Source organism: Ambystoma mexicanum, chromosome 5q, assembly GCF_040938575.1.
Source record: "Ambystoma mexicanum isolate Mex_15411 chromosome 5q, UKY_AmexF1_1, whole genome shotgun sequence".
Lineage (NCBI taxonomy): Eukaryota > Metazoa > Chordata > Amphibia > Caudata > Ambystomatidae > Ambystoma > Ambystoma mexicanum.
The window spans coordinates 1,319,953,261-1,319,972,140 of NC_090933.1; the positions used below are offsets into that span (position 1 = coordinate 1,319,953,261).

Below are 18,880 nucleotides of genomic sequence, written 5' to 3' on the forward strand. Positions count from 1 at the left end.
TCACGTCGACAGCATGGCACTCTGGCACTGATGCTGGAATTCTACACATCCGGTCCTCCCTCCCAAGATGGGGCCCAAGTGGCTCATATGGATCAAGAAACTGGACATGTTCTTCAGAACGACTGGGCAAGACGACGACGACGCCAAAGTGGCGACGCTGCTGTACTCAGTGGGGACCGAGGTGCTCCGCATCTATGAGTCATTGAACATTCAGGTGGTAACATATGACGCCATTAAGATTGCTCTTCAGAATCATTTCATACCGCTTTTGAATGTGGACCGATTCGTGATGTGTAGTGAAAAGCAACATGACGATGAGTCCTTGGACGATGAGTCCCTGGACCAATTCTGTGCGTGACTGCGCCAACCGCCAACTGTCAGGCACGTGTAGATGGGACAATGATGAAGCGATGATAAGAAACCAGCTAATACAAGGGTGCAATTTGAGTAAGCTGCGAAGGCAGATCTTGCAGGAGCCTGGGATGACGTTGGCTCAAATCCTAGACAATGGCAGGGTATATGAACTAGTGGAAAGCAGAAGGGCAAGAATGGACGCGGCCGTACGGCCAAGCAAAGGGGAAGAGGCTTTTGCCCTAGGAAAGGCCACTCCATCGAGGTCTCGGTGGAGCCAAAAACGTCAGGACACATCCCCCGCCCAGGGCACCCCAGCAGTGTGTCAGTACTGTGGTTACGATCTACCACACGCAGTGGACTGCCCTGCAAGGATGTGCAGAGCTGCAGCACCAGTGATGACCCACAGGGGCCCTGCGAGACCGAGCAGTGGAAATTTCAGGAGGCCACGGAGCATAGCCACGCTGGAACAAGACATGCAGAGACTCAACATAGCTGAAGAGGAAGAAGAGGACGAAGAAATATTCGAATTTACAAATTCGGGGGGCGACACACCGCTGCTAATCCAAGGGTCTTTGTCGCAGAGTTACCCATGGCCCTAAAGCGATCAAAGCCAGGTTTTATGTGACGGATGTCAGCCCACTTTTGCTCCTAAGCTGCGCAGCGTTCAAGGCCCTGAACAATGTTCATTTCACGTTAGCAGTGTACCAGTCAGACATTGAACAGCTCCTAAGCAAGTTTGGAAGCATCTTCCATGGGGTGGGCAAATTAAAAGCAAAGCCGATTCGCTTGCACATTGACGAGACTGTAAGGCCCACTGCCCACTGTAAGACTGTAAGGCTCACTGCCCTCAAGCACAGGAGGATACCCTTCCATTTGAGAACGCAAGTGGAGAAAGAGCTGCAGACTCTAATTGAGATGGACATTATCGAGAAAGTTGAAGGGCCCACGCCGTGGGTATCGCCAATTGTAGTAGCGCCAAAACCCAAGCAACCAGGTGCTGTCCGCATCTGCGTGGACATGAGGCTGCCAAATGCGGCCATAAAAAGGGAGCACCACATTACCCCAACGTTGGATGATATTGTCAGTGAGCTGCAAGGGGCCAAAGTGTTTTCAAAGTTGGACCTACGTTCCGGGTACCATCAGCTTGAACTTCACCCAGAATCACAGTACATCACGACCTTCACGACCCATGAGGGGTTATATCAATTTAAGAGACTCAGCTTTGGCGTATCCTCCGCCGCCAAAGTGTTTCAAAACACCATTAGGGGAGCACTGGCCGGCTTGCGTGGGCTCCTCAACATGAGCAACGATATTTTAGTGTTTGCGTTGTCGGAAATGGAACACATGAAGAGGCTAGAACTGACCCTGCAGAGATTGAGCAAACTTGGTCTGACGTTACACCGAAGTAAATGCAAATTCTTCAGAGACCGCATAGAATTTTTCGGATTTATCTTTCACGCAGGGGGAATATCACCCGACCCGGAAAAGGTTTGCGGCATTCGCGAGGCTGCAGCACCAGAATCACCAGCAGAAGTCTGCAGCTTCCTTGGAATGGTGAATTATTGCGGCCGATTCATCAAGGGACTAGCGTCGCTCTCTGAACCCCTCCGAGCCCTGACAAAGATTGACGTGCCATGGACATGGGACAAAAGGGAACAAAAAGCGTTCCAGGACATCAAACTGCACTGTCAGACCAAGACACCATGGCATACTTTGATCCAGCGATTGAATCGGAAATTGTGGTGGATGCCAACCCCGTAGGCACGGGGGCTATACTGCTGCAGGCAGGCGCACAAGGGAACATGTGTCCAATCGCATACGCGAGCAAGGCGCTATCTGAGACAGAGAAAAGATACTCTCAAATTGAGAGAGAAGCGCTGGCAATTTTATGGGGCTGCCGACACTTTCGCCTCTAGATCCTTGGGAAGCCTGTGGTCGTGGTCACAGACCACAAACTCCTGATCCCCATCATGGCCGGGGCGTCCTCGAAACCTCCCCCACGCATTGAACGCTGGATGCTGTCACTCATAGAATATGGGGTGAAACTTCAGTACAGGCCAGGGACAAACAACCCTGCGGTCTACCTGTCCCGCCATCCTAACAGCAGACAGGAGCAAGGCCAGGGAGAGGTTGTGGCATGGCAGGAATTAATTTACAATGTCGTGAGGTGGCCATGCCGGTTGCACTGTCGAGAGAAAGTGGCGATAGAGCATCAGACGAAGATGAAATATTCAAGGTCATCCAGTCAGCCATCAGGAGCAGGGAGTGGAAGGAGATCCTGAACAACAATGCAAGGCGAGAGGTGAGAGCGCATGGGATTTGCAAGTGCTGTGGAAGGTGAGGCACGAACTGTCGATTTCAGAGGAAGGCCTGCTCCTGCGCGGCCGACAGATAGTGATCCCATGTGCACTCGTGCCTAAGGTGCTTGAAATTGCGCATACAGGCCACCAGGGGTCCACCAAAACCAAAGCAAGGTTGAGGCCAAAAGTGTGGTTTCCAGACCTAGAAGAGAGAGTGGATGAACATGTGCAGAGAAGCCTGCCGTGTCAGGCCGCAAGTCCAGCAGAAAGGGCACCCCCCATAAATTCCATGGACCGGAGCGAACACCCGTGGGGGACAGTACACGTAGATTTTGGCTCAACAGGCAGAGGAATGTACTTCTTGGCTGTCATAGACCAGTGGTCAAGATATCCCGAAGTAAAGCTGGTAGAATCCACCGTGTGCGACAACACAATCTTAGCCCTAGAGAAAATGTTTGCGACCCACAGGTTTCCGACCGTCCTATGCTCAGACAATGGGCCACCATTTATGGGGAGTCAGTTTGCAAAGTATATGGAGGAGAGGGCAATACAACACAGAAAGGTGACAACCTTATGGGCCAGGGCGAATGGAGAATTGGAGAGATTCATGAGGACTTTAAACAAGACATTTCGGATCTCTGCAAATGGAGGGGGGAACTAAGGAGAAACTTGATTGAGTTCTTGCGTGAGTACAGAACAACCCCCCATCAGTCCACTGGGGTTTCCCCAGCGGAGGTCCTGTTCAGGCGATGCCCAAGAGGTCTCCTCCCTGAACTTGAGGGGAGAGCACCAGGAGTGATCGATGACACAAGGGTAAGACAAGAAAGAATGGCCAGGAATGAGGAGAGCGAGAGGAGACACCTACAGGAGAAGGAAGTGTCGGTGGGCGATACCGTGCTGGTGATGAACTGCCATCCCGAGGAGAAACTGTCGCTCACATACGAGCCTCAACCCTGGAGAGTGACACACGTGAGAGGTTCAATGGTAACCGCTGCCAATGGGAGAGGGGCGGTAACCAGGAACAAGTCGTTCTTCAAACAGGTGGACTCTGGTCAGGAGGAAAGGCCGCCGGAAGAGGCACCTGAGCCGGGAGCAAGGGAAGAGCCGCCAGAGGCAGAGAGAGCAGGGGAACCTGGACCCAGTGAGGACCACCGCCACTGCCGACCTTCGGGAGTAGCAGTCGGTAGCCGGCCAGACATGGTCGACAACCTCCAGCTCCATTCAAAGACTACATCATGGACTCAGGTGACTGAGACGGCCCCAGCCAGAGTTAGGCGACTCACGTTGCGTCTGTATTGTTTGGTTTCTGTTTAAAGAAAAGGAGGGATGTTACGGAGTAATGAACATGTGCGCATGCGCGAGCCTCGTTTCGGCTCACGCATGAGCATTTATAATAAATGCGTCCGGAATGACAGTTGCTGCCGGGACCTTATCGGTAGGCGTGTGTGTGATTGCGAGACAGCCCAAGGTGCTCCTACTGGTTAACAAGCATGTGCCATGGCTGATCATTAAGTATGAGCAGTTTGTTCCCTTTCCTGCCTATACTTTGGGGATTCTCTCTCAGTCCCAGCATGTGCCATGGAAGATCATTGAGCATGCGCAGTGTGTTCCTTTTCATGCGTTTACTCTGGTGCTTCTCTCTCAGCGCTCAGCACATGGTTTTGCTGTCTCAGAGCCAGGCATGTTGACACCTCTGCGTAAGACATTAATCCTTGAGCATGCGCAGTTTGATCCACGAGTCACGTGTGCCCAGCTCATCGTGCTTTTACTGCGCTTGCTTTGGGGATTGTATTTCAGCACTGCGCATGCTCCGGGAATCAGTATCTGAGCAGTGCGCATGTTTTTCTTCGGCTTTGCCGATGCAGATCTTTATCTCGGCCAATCAGCAGTCGCTCTCCGAGGTGGTCCCGAGCGGGGGATGGGCTTCATTTCGTCTTCCTGGGACATCAAATACTACGTTTTCAATGTGAAATACATCCAGCAGTGGAAGTGGGCTGGAACCAAAGAGTACGACGTTCCTTTTTTTTTTAAAGAGTACTTTCTTTTTAAATGCATCCCTACTGGCGACTCGAACTTGGGCCTTCCCGATATCAAGCCAGTGTAGCCTTGCACTGCTTTATAATCTCTCACGTGTTTGAAAGGGATAATTTATTTCAATAGACTGGGATGTAAAGCCCGGTTTGACAGGGATCTGGGTCTGCCAATGAATGCTTGTAGGATCCTGTTTAAGAGGTGTGACCAGTGAAGGGGAGGCTGCATGAAGGTGCAGGCTGAATGGGATAATGACACACTAATGTGGTCATTTAAATCCATTTTCTTCAGTTTTACTAGAACTGTTGTAAAACACAATGTTGCAGGGTGCAGTGGAGGACAGGAAGGACCCATGAGTATTGGGGAGTGGGCAGAAATGGAGACAGGGTGAGGGAACATAATCCTCTTGGTGAGAAAGCAATCCTCTTTTTTGGCCACGTGTTAAGTTGTCTCTGCTTGTTCTTCATAAACCTCCAGTTAATCCTGTCTGTGTACGTGATGGAGGATGCATTACTGGTGGGGAGAGCAGATGTCTTGTGTTTGTAGTATTTAATTAATAACGTAAGAATGTCTTCCATTTCTAGATCTACACACACTATTGTGTCATCCTACTCTGCACAACGTAAGAAGCAGAGGCACCGAAAGGTAAATAACTGCTGTAGTTTGTTTCTCTGCACAGGTTGCTCTATGCTTCTGAGATAGCCTGTCTCCCGCCCTGCGTTCCTGGACCATTCATGTCCCCATCTCTCCTGTCTTGTCTCCATTTCTCTCTGCTGCCTCATCCTGGAGGTGGTGTCCAGATCCAGGTTTAGGGTCCATGTGTGTGGCCCAGTGGACTAATACATTATCTAGAAGGATCCATGTGTGTGTCCTCATAGTCACTGGTCCACCCAGCCCTGCATCCATCCAAGATTAACAGAATGAGTACCGCTGAGTTGTGTAACAATGAACATCTGTTAGCTTCTGTCTATAACACCAAAATGCACCAGTGGGAGGCGGGGGGCTGCACTCTACAAATACACCTATTATTTTATGTTAATACATTCCCCTGTGCCTTCCTATTAATTAATAATTTGCTATTGGACCTGTATGGTGGATCACAGCACTTTGCTATAGGGGTGGAGGAGTGGAGTTCTACAAGTGAATTAAATAGGCACATTGGTAGCTACAAGTCGTGTTTGGTTGTTCTCCTTCCAGATCACCTGGGGAGCAACAGAACACCGGATATGCACTTGGACATCTATCTAGGTGTTGTTTCGTGTCTAGACATGAATGAGGGAGCATTCTGGAGTGGAATTGAGAGCATGAGGTAGAGTCGATGGAAAGGATGGTATGGAGTGCGGAAGTATGACCGACCCACCCTCCCCTTGCCTGTCCACCCGCTAGAGGGGCATCAGCAAGAGGTGACTGAAAAGGAAGCCCGATTTTCACGCTTGTGAAGGGAGGTGAGTCAAGGACAGTGACATGCTCGCTTACACGTTCAGGTGATCAGAGTATTACAGGCTCCTGAAATCATCTGTATCCCTTATTTATTAACTTATTGTCACCAGTTATTGGAAATAATGATCCACTGGCATTGTTAGACACCCAAATAGTGGAATCCTAAACAAACGGTAACTTGTTAAATTCCATTTGGCAATTTTGCACGATATTGGTGTGGTGTTGGAACCATTTTGTGCTCACCAGTTTGAATTGGTATCAGGCCCGGTTTGTGATGGCTCCAATTCCTGGTCACCCCGCTCCCACTCCTCCTCCTCACCTGATTCAGATTCCGGTTTTGCTCCGAACCTCTTTCACCATAAAGTTTTTTCTTTGCTGTGCAGATAAGGTCGGCCGCGAGAGGAAGCCACCCTGACCCTTTGAAAGGAGGTCCAGGAGGGGCACTCCTTCCGCAGCAGACCGGTCCGGGGAAAAAGCCTTACGGCATAAAAAACCCCTGTCTTGATGGATTGTAGAGGAGATCCGGAGGAATACGTATGTTCCGATGTAGGAGACCCCTGGTCGTTCCAGCAAACGTGCACAAGGCGGTGGGAGGTAAGTTGGAGGAATACAGGTAAGCAAATACGGAGAAAAAATGGGGTAGCAGGCAGAAGGAGAGAGGGGAGCACTAGGACAGAGCAGAAGCAAGTCGAAAACAGGAAGGAAAAACAAGCAAGAGCACGAGGAAAAACAGCGTGTTAACCCGAAAGCCTAAACGCGAAGGGTTGCAATGCGTCGGCTTCCGGGTTGAACGTAAGGAAAAAGGCTTGCGACGGCGTAACCAGAAAGGCTAGACCATCACACTACGGTGCATGGGAACGTGGCGGCATACTCAATGGCGGCTCATACGCCAACGGGGCCACAACCGCCAGCTTCCACGGTTTGTGACAGTATACCCCCCTCCCATACCTATACCACCAGGTTTACCCGGATGGAGTCTATGGAAGCGTCGGGTGAGAATAGGGGCATGAATGTGGGAGACAGGCTCCCAAGAATCCTCGGAACGAGGATAACCTTTCCAGGATACTAAATACTCCAGCCGGCCCCTTCTGTATCTGGAATCTACTATGGCCGATACCTCATACTCCTCTGGGGAGGATGGCACAAAATCCGGTATCCCTTTCTTACTAATAGAAGGGGTGTCTGGATCCACCGGACGAAGGAGGGAGGAATGAAAAACCGGGTGTATGCGATGCATACTCTTGGGAAGCAGCAATTTATATGACACGGGATTAACCCTCCTAGAAATCTTGAAAGGTCCCAAATACCTAGGAGATAATTTGGATGGATGGAGCCACCGAGGTAGGAACTTAGTAGATAGCCATACCCGATCCCCTTCCTTCCAATCGGGACAGGGGGTTCGAGATCGATCAGCCTGTCCCTTGTATCTCCTTCTAGACAAAAGTAAGTTCTGCTGAGCAACCTTGTGGGCTAAGGCTATGTCTGCCAAAGTGGATTCTATGGTAGGGATTGTGGAAGGGGGATTACAAACAGGAAGAATGCCACGAGGATGCATTCCGTAAGTGCAGAAAAAAGGGCCAAGGCCCGTGGCAGTATGTATGGCATTGTTATATGCGAATTCTGCTGTCGATAATAATGCAACCCAGTTGTCCTGCAAGCTATTGGTATAACACCCAAGATACTGCTCAAGGGAGGCATTGAGTCTTTCGGTTTGGCCATTAGTTTGAGGGTGGAAACCAGAGGAGAGTGCCCGCTCGATACCTAACCGCTGACATAAGGCCCCCCAGAAATGGGAAGTAAACTGGCTACCTCGATCGGATATTATTTTATCAGGCAGACCGTGTAACCTAAATATCTCCTTAAGAAATACCTCTGCCATCTCCGATGCGGATGGGACTCCTGGAAGCGGAGTGAAGTGAGCCAGTTTCGAGAAAGAATCCACCGTAACCATCAAACAAGAGAACCCTTGGGACGGAGGTAAGTCGACTATGAAGTCTGTCGAAATCTGAGACCAGGGACGAACAGGTGCCTCTGATTGCACTAGCAAGCCATAAGGTTTATGAGTGGGATTTTTACTCTTGGCACAAACCTGACAGGTGCGGCAATACCTCTTAACGTCTTGAGTGAGAGAGGGCCAGAAGAAAGAACGGGATATCAAGTCAAAAGTACCTCGTATGCCTCTATGCCCAGAAGTAACGTGGTCATGACCCCATTTCAGGATCCTTTGTTGTAAAGGCTCGGAAGGGATGCATAGCCTCCGGTCAATGAATAAAAGACCTTCAGACCATCTAACCCGTCTCCGCAGGTTGAGGGGCACCCTATTTTCCAGCTCCGGGGTGGTAACAGATCTGACATCCTGGAGGAAGGAGGCAATAACCCCCACCACCCGGTTACGGGGAAACATGTACTCTAATGGCGGAGCCAACTGAGCGGCATGTGAGTCTCGCCTGGACAACGCATCTGCTAGACTGTTTTGGGTGCCAGGAATGTACGTGATAGAAAAATCATATTGGCTGAAAAAATGGGCCCAGCGTGCCTGTCTGGAATTGACACATTCCATGTTCCTGAGCACCTGCAAGTTCTTATGGTCAGTGCGCAGTATAACCGGATGGGCACTTCCTTGTAACAGATGTCTCCATTCTTCACACGCAGTCTTAAGGGCCAACAATTCCTTTTCAATTACTGAGTAATTTCTTTGGCTTGCTGACAGGGTCTTGGAGAGATAGGCCACAGGGTGTTCTTCTCCGTCCTTAGATTGTAAGAGTACGGCTCCCAAAGCACTTGCAGAGGCATCAGCTTCAACTATAAAAGTTCGGGTCTGGTCTGGCTGATGCAGGACAGGAGCAGTACAGAACATCTTCTTTAAACTCTGGAAAGCTTGGTTGGCTTGGTCAGTCCAGACAAAGTTTCTGGAAGTTTACTCTTTCTTGAGTAAAGCTGTGATAGGTAGAACAATTCGGGAAAATTGTCTGATGAATTTCCTGTAAAAATTAGCCAGACCCAAAAACCTTTGTACATCCTTCTGGGAGGATGGAGCGGGCCATTCCAAGATGGCCGTCACCTTCCTGGGATCCATCGATATGCCTTCTTGGGAGAGGATGTAACCTAAGTAAGGAACAGAGGAGGTCTTAAAGACACACTTCTCGGGTTTGACCAGGAGGTGTTGAGATTGAAGACGAAGGAGAACAATCTTCAGATGCTGGGCATGTTCTTGGGGAGAAGACGAAAATACCAAGATGTCATCGAGGTAGACAATAGTGTTCACATACAACAGATCAGAAAACAGGCGGTCCATAAACCGTTGAAAAATCGCCGGGGTGTTGACTAACCCGAATGGCATGACTTTGTACTCAAACAAACCAAAAGGAGTTCTGAATGCGGTTTTCCATTCATCCCCTGCTCTTATGCGTAGAAGATGGTAGGCACTCCGTAGATCTAATTTCGAAAAGATGGTAGCTCCTTGAACGGCCTCCAAAATGTCGGAGATCAGGGGCATAGGATAGCGATCACGAACGGTGACCCTATTAAGGCCCCTATAATCGATACAAGGCCGTAGCTCAGATGAATCACGTTTCTGTATGAAAAAAAGAGGGGCTCCAGCTGGGGATCTTGAAGGCTGGATGAGCCCATTGGTTAGATGGGAATCCAGGTAGGTGCGTAGGACCTTCTTTTCTGTGATGGATAACGGAAACATGCGCCCGAAAGGCACTAAGGCATCTGGTACCAACTCTATGGCACAATCCTCCGGATGATGAGGGGGTAATTCCAAAATTGGATTATCTCTAAAGACTTCCCGGAAGTCAGCCAAATCAGGGGGTATACTACAAATGTCACATACTTCTTTGCGTTCGGGAGTCAGGATCTGCACAGTCTCTTTAGGTATCCGCGACAAACAATTTTGTCTACAGTATTCAGACTCAAAGGCCATAGTGTTCCGGGTCCAATCGATGGCTGGATTGTGTTTCCTAAACCAGGGGATACCCAGGATGATGGGGAAATGGGCGGCCCGGATAAGATCAAACTGTAATTGTTCCATGTGTTGAAGTATAAGTACCTTGAGAAGTTCAGTAGAGTGGGTTATGGGACCTGAAGACAAGGGTGATCCGTCTACACCTTCCACCTTTTGGATGTCTTCCCGCTTCAGCAGGGTGAGCCCTTGTTGGTGTGCCCACTGGGTGTCCATAAAAATTCCCGCGGCACCGCTATCCAAAAGTGCCATGGTATGGAGTACTGAGGTTGGAGTTTCCAGTCGGATAGCCACCACCATGAGACGCGAGTCCATGGTGTCAGTGGGCGAGGATATGGTTACCGTGACATAGGGACTTGGAGTTAGACCTCGGAGACTCGTCCCCATTAGTTCCGAGGTAGATCGTTTCCCGGTCTCCTAGGGGGTACATCCGGACTGCTACGAAGCAGGTGAGAATTTGACCCACAATACATACAGAGGCCCAACTCTCTCCGTCTTCTTCTCTCATCTGAAGTTAAGGGCGCTCGGGCCACCCCTATCTGCATTGGTTCTTCCATTTTACTTCGGGATGGCAACGTAGGCAGGGAGGAGGCACCAGGAGTGTGGGGCACGGGGGGCTTATGCTTCCTTCGTTCTACCCTTCGTTCATTCAGCCGGTAATCAATCTGGAGCACAAGAGACATCAAATCCGATAAGGTGGTAGGTCGGGCTATGCGGGCTAGTTCGTCCTTGATTTCTTCCTTGAGACCACGACGAAATATGGTATATTGAGCCCGTTCTGGCCAACCTGCTTCGGTGGCAAGTCTCTTGAAAGTTGAAATGTACGTGAGTAAATCACTAGAGCCTTGCTGAACGTCTAGGAGTTCTTCGGCTGCTACATGCGTGATTTCGGTCTGCTCAAAGGTTTGCCTAAGCCGGTTCAAAAAAGCCCCATAATCGTGGGTGACGGGATCATTGTTTAGGACTTGCGGTGTTGCCCAGGCTAGGGCATTTCCAGTCATGTTGGATACCATAAATCCGACCTTGGTATGATCAGAAGAAAAGGTCTGGGGGCGAAATGCGAAATAAATGGAGCATGCTTCCATAAATTCTTTCAACTTCTTGGGGCTCCCGTCAAATTTGCCTGAAGACAAGGTCATAGGAGATAAGTCGATCTCACGAGTCTCTCGGGTAGCGATCAGCTGTCTTAGAGCGGTGTTGTCAGCTTTAACATTCTGTAGTTCTACGTTCATAGCCTGAACTGCAGTAACAAGTTCTTGGATCTGTTCGGGGGTGGCCATTGGTACACTTTGGCGTTGCAATCTATCAGGCCCGGTTTGTGATGGCTCCAATTCCTGGTCACCCCGCTCCCACTCCTCCTCCTCACCTGATTCAGATTCCGGTTTTGCTCCGAACCTCTTTCGCCATAAAGTTTTTTCTTTGCTGTGCAGATAAGGTCGGCCGCGAGAGGAAGCCACCCTGACCCTTTGAAAGGAGGTCCAGGAGGGGCACTCCTTCCGCAGCAGACCGGTCCGGGGAAAAAGCCTTACGGCATAAAAAACCCCTGTCTTGATGGATTGTAGAGGAGATCCGGAGGAATACATATGTTCCGATGTAGGAGACCCCTGGTCGTTCCAGCAAACGTGCACAAGGCGGTGGGAGGTAAGTTGGAGGAATACAGGTAAGCAAATACGGAGAAAAAATGGGGTAGCAGGCAGAAGGAGAGAGGGGAGCACTAGGACAGAGCAGAAGCAAGTCGAAAACAGGAAGGAAAAACAAGCAAGAGCACGAGGAAAAACAGCGTGTTAATCCGAAAGCCTAAACGCGAAGGGTTGCAACGCGTCGGCTTCCGGGTTGAACGTAAGGAAAAAGGCTTGCGACGGCGTAACCAGAAAGGCTAGACCGTCACACTACGGTGCATGGGAACATGGCGGCATACTCAATGGCGGCTCATACGCCAACGGGGCCACAACCGCCAGCTTCCACGGTTTGTGACAATTGGTTCTACATTGATATTTCAGAGGTCACTTTGACACAGTTATAAGTTTTGACCCACTGGGTTTGGTGAAAGGTGCTGAATGGTGACTTTTGGCCCCTGGCAGTGGCACGCACAAATTGAATTATAGAATAGATAGCCATTGCAAATAGTGCATGGAGATCTCCGTACACATCATATTCACTTTATGTGGGATAGTGCTGATATAGGTGACACACGATTCTGGCAGCACATTTATTGTACAAGTTGTGTATCTTTTGAGTTTGTAATGTTGTAATATGTTATTTTTATTATATTTTTTTCATTATTTTATTATGTTTTCCATGTGCTGCCGATGACATGTTGATTTACCAATTCTTCTGGTAATGTATACCCCCATATTTCAACATTCTTGTTTGTTGTGTTTTCTGTATTTCATGTGTCCTGGTTTATAAATGGGGACTCTTATATGCACTGAAAAATTGTACACAATAACTGTTGAACAGAGTTTTGCCTTGAAGAAGACCGAGAGAGGTCGAAACACATGTTGGCACATCACTCTGTCATGTGATATCACAAACTGGATGTGAAGAACATTACATTTCGCAATTTTTCATTCACGTGTTATTAGTAACATATATTGCACATTGATTGTGCATGAGGGCTTTTTACTATCAAGTTGTTCTAACTAATTGTTTTGGCAGCGCATCCAAAATGTTGGAATACCCAGTGTTCTATTCGTTTTGTTAAGTGGTTTTGAGGTGCCCGCTTGTTCCCTCAGGGTGCAGCAGCCTGTCCTTTGAGTTTAAACAGGGTCAATTTTTCCAATAACAATTGCTCAAGCGCTTACAGTTACCTGGCACACCTCAGTCTTCCTGTTCTGTTTTCCTAATTTAGATCAAAAGCTCAATACCTTACAAGGGCGACTACTAAAATCTGCTCTTCATCTTTCTGCTTCCATCCCCAACTGTTATTTTTCGCCATGAGCTGGGAATAATATCACTCTCATGCAGATGAGATTGGAGAGCACTTTCTAATTACAGTAGAATTCTTGTTCCATCTGGAAATTCCCTTTATCACGACTTACACCAAATGTCAAAGTGCTGTAGTTCACATTATTTTATGGCCATTAATGCAAGGATGCTACTAACATTGGATGATATTGGGGTCAAAACGTCCGATGTACAGTTGCGTCCTGGTTAGGTTAAAAAAAAAAACGTTTTGAACGCGATTGGTCCAGGATTTTGGATTAACTCACCAAGTTTAGCACTTATAAAGAATACGCTAAGTTTACCCGAAAAAGGGATGGTGGTTGTTCTTATTTAGCAATTTTTCCATGTAACATCTCACACATGCATTTTATGCGCTTTAAAATGAATCAACTGCATACGTGGGAAAGGACATTACACTGGGGTGAACCTAAGGACAGCAGTAAAACTATGACTTGCAGATTTCCAAATTGTGTTGAACCAGAGGAAACGCTAAAACGTCTCATATTGGAATGTCCTTACTTTAGAGAATCAAGAACCACCCAGTTGAAGCGATTTGTCGATATTGACTATGTTGATTGTATGGATTCCCTGTGGAATCGGATGATGCTTGGTCAAGGGAGAGCCTTAATTGCATTAGTTGAATTCTTAAAGCTGATTGAAAATGAAATATCAATTTTGTAATCATTGGTATCTTTGTGCACTTTACATCTGGAAATACTAGTGATATGTTTTAGTATCTGTTAATGTTCCTTGTAACGTTGTGATATAGGATGCATTCACTCAAATTATCTCATTTCACATCTGATATTCTCCATATTGTGAACGTTGTATTGTGAAGTGTGTGTGTTTTTTTTATTTATCTTAATGAACTTTACATTTTTATCTGTAAGTCATTTTGTAAAGGTTTATATTAACCACAAACAAATAAAAAAGAAAAAAAGGCTTTATGTGAAATATAGCATTAAGGGTCTTGGTTTTAGGCTAGAGCAGGGGTCTCCAACCTTTCCGTTTTCTAGAGCTACTTGTAGTGGAGGCCAACAGTGGAGAGCTACTAGCGTGCGATATCGGGTGGGGATATTTATAAACCTCTGAATTTTTACCAATATTTTTTGGGCCCAATTATTTCCTCTCTATAAACAGATGGAATAACATATGCCCTCACAATTATATTAAGAACTTCAAAAACCTCTTTGTTGCATTATTATTTATTAGTAGCTGTCTCAAAAAGACAGATATTTGTTGGACTACCACACAAATATCCTGTAATTTTTGTGCCCTTCCTTTGCGTTTTATGCAGGCTTTCTACATGCTAGGCACACTATTGTTTTCCAAATGTGCATTTCACACTTCCATAAAAAAACAAAAGTAATTTCCAAATTGTAAAAATGCTGCTTGCGTTCACTAGTTTTCTTTTAAATGTTTTTTTTGTCAGACACCACACATACTCTGTTATTTGTGTGTCCCTCTGTGTTTTAGCACAGGTTATATTTATAAAGATGTTATATGCTTGTCAAACTGGTTAATCACAAATAAATGCTTCTGTTGTGCTGACAGCAGTTTTTAGGAAATTAAACTGTGGGTTCATGGGTGCCAACTTTTGATTTTCACTACAGGGGCAGAAATATCCCCACCTCCATCCTGAATATAAGCAAGCAACCAGCCCAACCCATACCCTGGCCAAACACATTTTATAGCACTTTTTCTATGATTCCAGTGTTATGCGGATGACACTCAGCTCATTTTCAGGCTACCCTCAGCCACCTCTTCTCCCTCCCTCATCTCTGACTGCCTCTCCGCCACCCAGGAGTGATGTGCCGCCAATGATCTCTGCCTTAATGCAAGTAAGACCAAGATTCTCCTCATTGGAACACCTGCTCCCTCCTTTCCTGTCACTCTCTGGCTGGCCTCCCTTGGCCCTCCTCCTGCTCCCACCTGTGAGGCTAAAAACCTCGGGTCATCTTCGACTCCACACTCTCCTTCTCTCCTCACATCTCTGACATCTCTAAGAAGTCACACTACAAGCTGCACCTCCTCAGAGACATTCTTCCTTTCCTCTCCTTCCCCCAGGTGCTCAATGTCTCCAGAGCTCTGGTTCTCTCTAGGCTGGACTATTGTAACAGCCTCTTTCTAAATCTGCCTGCTTCTACTCTCCGCCCTCTGCAACTCATCCAGAACAGGACTGCAAGACTTGTCCTTGGCCTCAAGCCCAAGGATCGTATCCCTCCAGGACAGAAATCTCTGCACTGGCTCCCAGTGGTTGCGAGAATTAAGTTCACAACCCTCTGTATGGTCCACAAGGCCTTCTGGGGCCTGGGGCCTCAATACCTTCAGCTCTCTCTTCCAAAATATCTTCCTTCTCGAGCTCTTCTCTCATCCGCCTCCAACTCCCTCAGGTTCAGTCGCTTCTCCAAGCAACGAGTTGGTGGTAGATCTCTTTCCTCGGCTGGGGCCTCCCTCTGAAACAGCCTCCCTGTCTCCCTGAAACTTGAGAAGAATCATCTCTGGTTCCGGAAGCACCTCAAAACCTTTCTCTTTGCTTCTGCCTTTTCTCCTCCTCTCCCCTGCTGACTTCCTGGCCGATACTGAAACTGCACTGGTCACCTGCACTGGTCACCTGGCAACCCCCCTGCTCTCAAGCCCAGCCCCCCTCCCCTCAGTCACACACCTGCACTGCCTTCCTGGCAACCTCCCACACTTAGGGACTGTTTTGTACCCCAACAGTTCCACCACTAACACCTGATGTCTGCACTACCCTTGCACTTGCCACCAGCTGGCCAGATGCTACTGATTATTTATTATCCCATGTACTGCACTGTCCCCTTCCCCTCGCCCCTGCACTTTCCTCCTTCCCCCTTCCCATGCACTTGCGCGATCTGAATGACACCCGGCCTAGTAGGATCATTGTCTGTCTTCTCTCTATTTCCCCCTCCCTTGCCTCGTCGCGCCTTGAACCACTTATGATATGATATGGTACCGCATTTAGTTTTGTATATATAACATCTCAGCATCGGTCTGTCAACCTGCTGAGCTACCCTGGTAAGCTCCTACTGTACAGCATGTCTATGGTTCGCTTAATGTACTAAAAGTGGGTGTACCTGTGTCATGGAAGTGATTTAAAGTGGAAATGTACAGTGTGGAGTTTGGAAAGAAGCCACATGAAAGAAATTGCACCATTTTAAAAATATTATTTTGAACATTTCCAGGAGAGCAGCAGTGCTACTGTGATATTTTCATTGCGTGGTCACAATGATTCTGATCCTGCCCCAACCCCTCTGACATCTCTGGCAAACAAAAGCAGCTTGCTTAAGCAAGACAGTGTCAGGAGTGCACAAGCCCAACTCTGTTACTGCAGGCGGCCTGCAGAAGCGGAATGTGATACTGACATCTGTCAGGTATTTACAAGCAGCTCCATGTGGCACAGCATTCAAGCTCCCCGCCTGCAATTGGGACGTCCAGGGTTCGGATCCTGGTTAAGGAAAATAACTGCAAAAACACAGCATTGAAATATTTAACTTAAAAACGTGTTTCTTTTTCAGTATTTCCAGCGCGGGCGACTGAAGAGGCTCAGGCGAGCTACTAGTCACCCGCGATCGACCGATTGGCGACCCCTGGGCTAGAGTAACCTGACCTTGTTGTTATGGTACCAGCTGCTGCGGGGAACTTGGATATTTTGGAACCAATATATTTTGTTTTCAGGAATAATCTCTCTCTTTTACACATACCCACACTCGCCTCACTGTAAATCATATGCCGTCAATTACATGTGAAATTGGGCAGCAAAGATAGGTAACCCTACTTGTTTGCCCTTGTGAAAAATAGTATATAAAATAGTCCCAATGCACTGTTGAGGTAGGAAGGTAGAGAGAATAGTATGTTATAGATGGTCGTTCTTGTGAACAATAGTCCTCAGCAGCAGCAGAAATTAGTGTTGTATGTGGTAGAATGTATACCAGCAGACCTATATATGTAGCAGCGCTAGATTTAACTAGTGCGTTTGACTCCATAATCAGAGAAATGTTATGGACGAAAATGCTTAATTTGGGGGTTCCTCCACGAATTGTGCAATTGCTTGCGATGCTGCATCTTGACACCACTTTTCAGGTTAGAGTCACCAAAGCTGAGGCTCTTACTTCTCCAATTACTACTGCAATAGGAGTGAAGCAAGGGTGCAATCTTGCTGCAACCTTATTCAATCTTTATCTTTGTGATATGGAGCAAATATGGGATGATTACAAAATGTACCCTGCAAAATTGGCTGGCTTGAAAATACATGGGCTATGCTTTGCAGACGATATTGTCCTGTTTGATACTACCCCTTATGTGTTAGAAAACAAGTCAAATGCATTTATTGAATATGCAAGTGAGCATAACTTGGTGGCAAACTCTTTGAAGTCCCAGATTATATCTTTTATTGTGGCTTGATCACGTTTTCTAGCTTGCATTGAACAAAAACGTACCCAAAAAAATTCCAATGAACATCGAAGGATTTAAGAAAGAGTCAAAAGGATAGAAAAGTCCTTGGCTACTGTGTATGAAGAACTATGAGATGAAGTATGATTTTAAGTTATATGAAAAAGAGATAGGGAAGGTGGTGAAAACTGTCATAAATCACCAATGTATCAACTGAAAAGGATACGGTAACCAAAAAAGGATACAATTTGGTAGGGCTCTTCCGGATCCTATTTTCACACGACTTGATTGTAGGCAGGTCAAATTAGACCTTCCAAATGATACAACTCTCTGACTGGATGAAACAGGCAGAGAGATGGATCACTGGAAAAGGCGTGGGAATTGTGTAGGAAGTATGCCTAGGATAGATAAAGTATCATAAGAAACTGCCCCAATCGAATTACTAAGATAACACAGTATTAGCATTAATTCAGAACTGACCTTATGGCAAAAACTGAAGTAATCCACAAAAGTTCCTTGAAGAAAACCAGGAGTTGAACAAACGACAAAGGAAGGGAAGATTAGTAAGGGACACTTATCCCGAACGGCACGAGGCTCTCGCTAGATACCGGGTTGGTGCACCACAGGATAGCGTCCAAAGTACTGTGCACAATAACCTTCCAATAGTTCATGAAATACTTCCTTTCCCACGATGAACAAAAATTAGAATTTCACCTGTTAACTGTCACAGGTACCAAAGGTTCAAAAATAGTCCAGAAAACCACGTGCAGGATAGCACGCGATAGAATACACGCAGCCAGGCCAGCCGCGCTTGAAAACAGCGTCCGCGTGTAGATATTTAGCACGCGAACAGGATACACGGAGCTCAGGACAGCCACGTTTGCAGACAGTGTCCGCGTGGAGATTTGGCACGCGAACAGGATTCACGCAGCTCAGGACAGCCGCGTTTGCAGATAGCTTCCGCGTGGAGATTTGGCACGCGAACAGGATTCACGCAGCTCAGGACAGCCGCGCTTGCAGACAGCATCCGCGTGGAGACTTGGCATGTGAACAGGATTCACGCAGCTCAGAACAGCCGCGCTTGCAGACAGCGTCCACGTGGAGACTTGGCACGCGAACAGGATTCACGCAGCTCAGAACAGCCGTGCTTGCAGACAGCGTCCGCGTGGAGATTTGGCACGCGAACAGGATTCACGCAGCTCAAGACAGCCGCGCTTGCAGACAACGTCCGCAGGGAGACTTGGCATGCGAACAGGATACCCGCAGCTCCGGAATTAGCGTGTGTAGGAAACACGCTCAAAATAGGCCAAAGAAGTTGCTGAATTGAATGTGAGAACGCAGGTCCGGAGTTCAGCTACCAAAACGCCAAAATTGACTTAATCAGAAGCAGCGATCAGAGTTTCCACGCTGCTTATGTACGCACTGCCGTGAT

At 47.6% G+C, this 18,880-nt stretch overlaps 1 protein-coding gene across 2 annotated transcripts in view; it reads left to right on the plus strand.

Moving 5' to 3' along the window:
• The first annotated feature begins 4,503 nt into the window (after nt 1-4,503).
• LOC138498503 (zinc finger protein 432-like) overlaps nt 4,504-18,880 on the plus strand; it is a 103,889-nt gene continuing 89,512 nt past the window's right edge. The window contains exons 1-2 of one of the 2 annotated variants that reach the window (XM_069622271.1): nt 4,504-4,661; nt 5,270-5,330. The gene's annotated coding sequence lies outside the window, so the exon portion shown is untranslated. The remainder of the gene's footprint in view (nt 4,662-5,269; nt 5,331-18,880) is intronic. The other variant, XM_069622270.1, reaches the window with a different exon arrangement.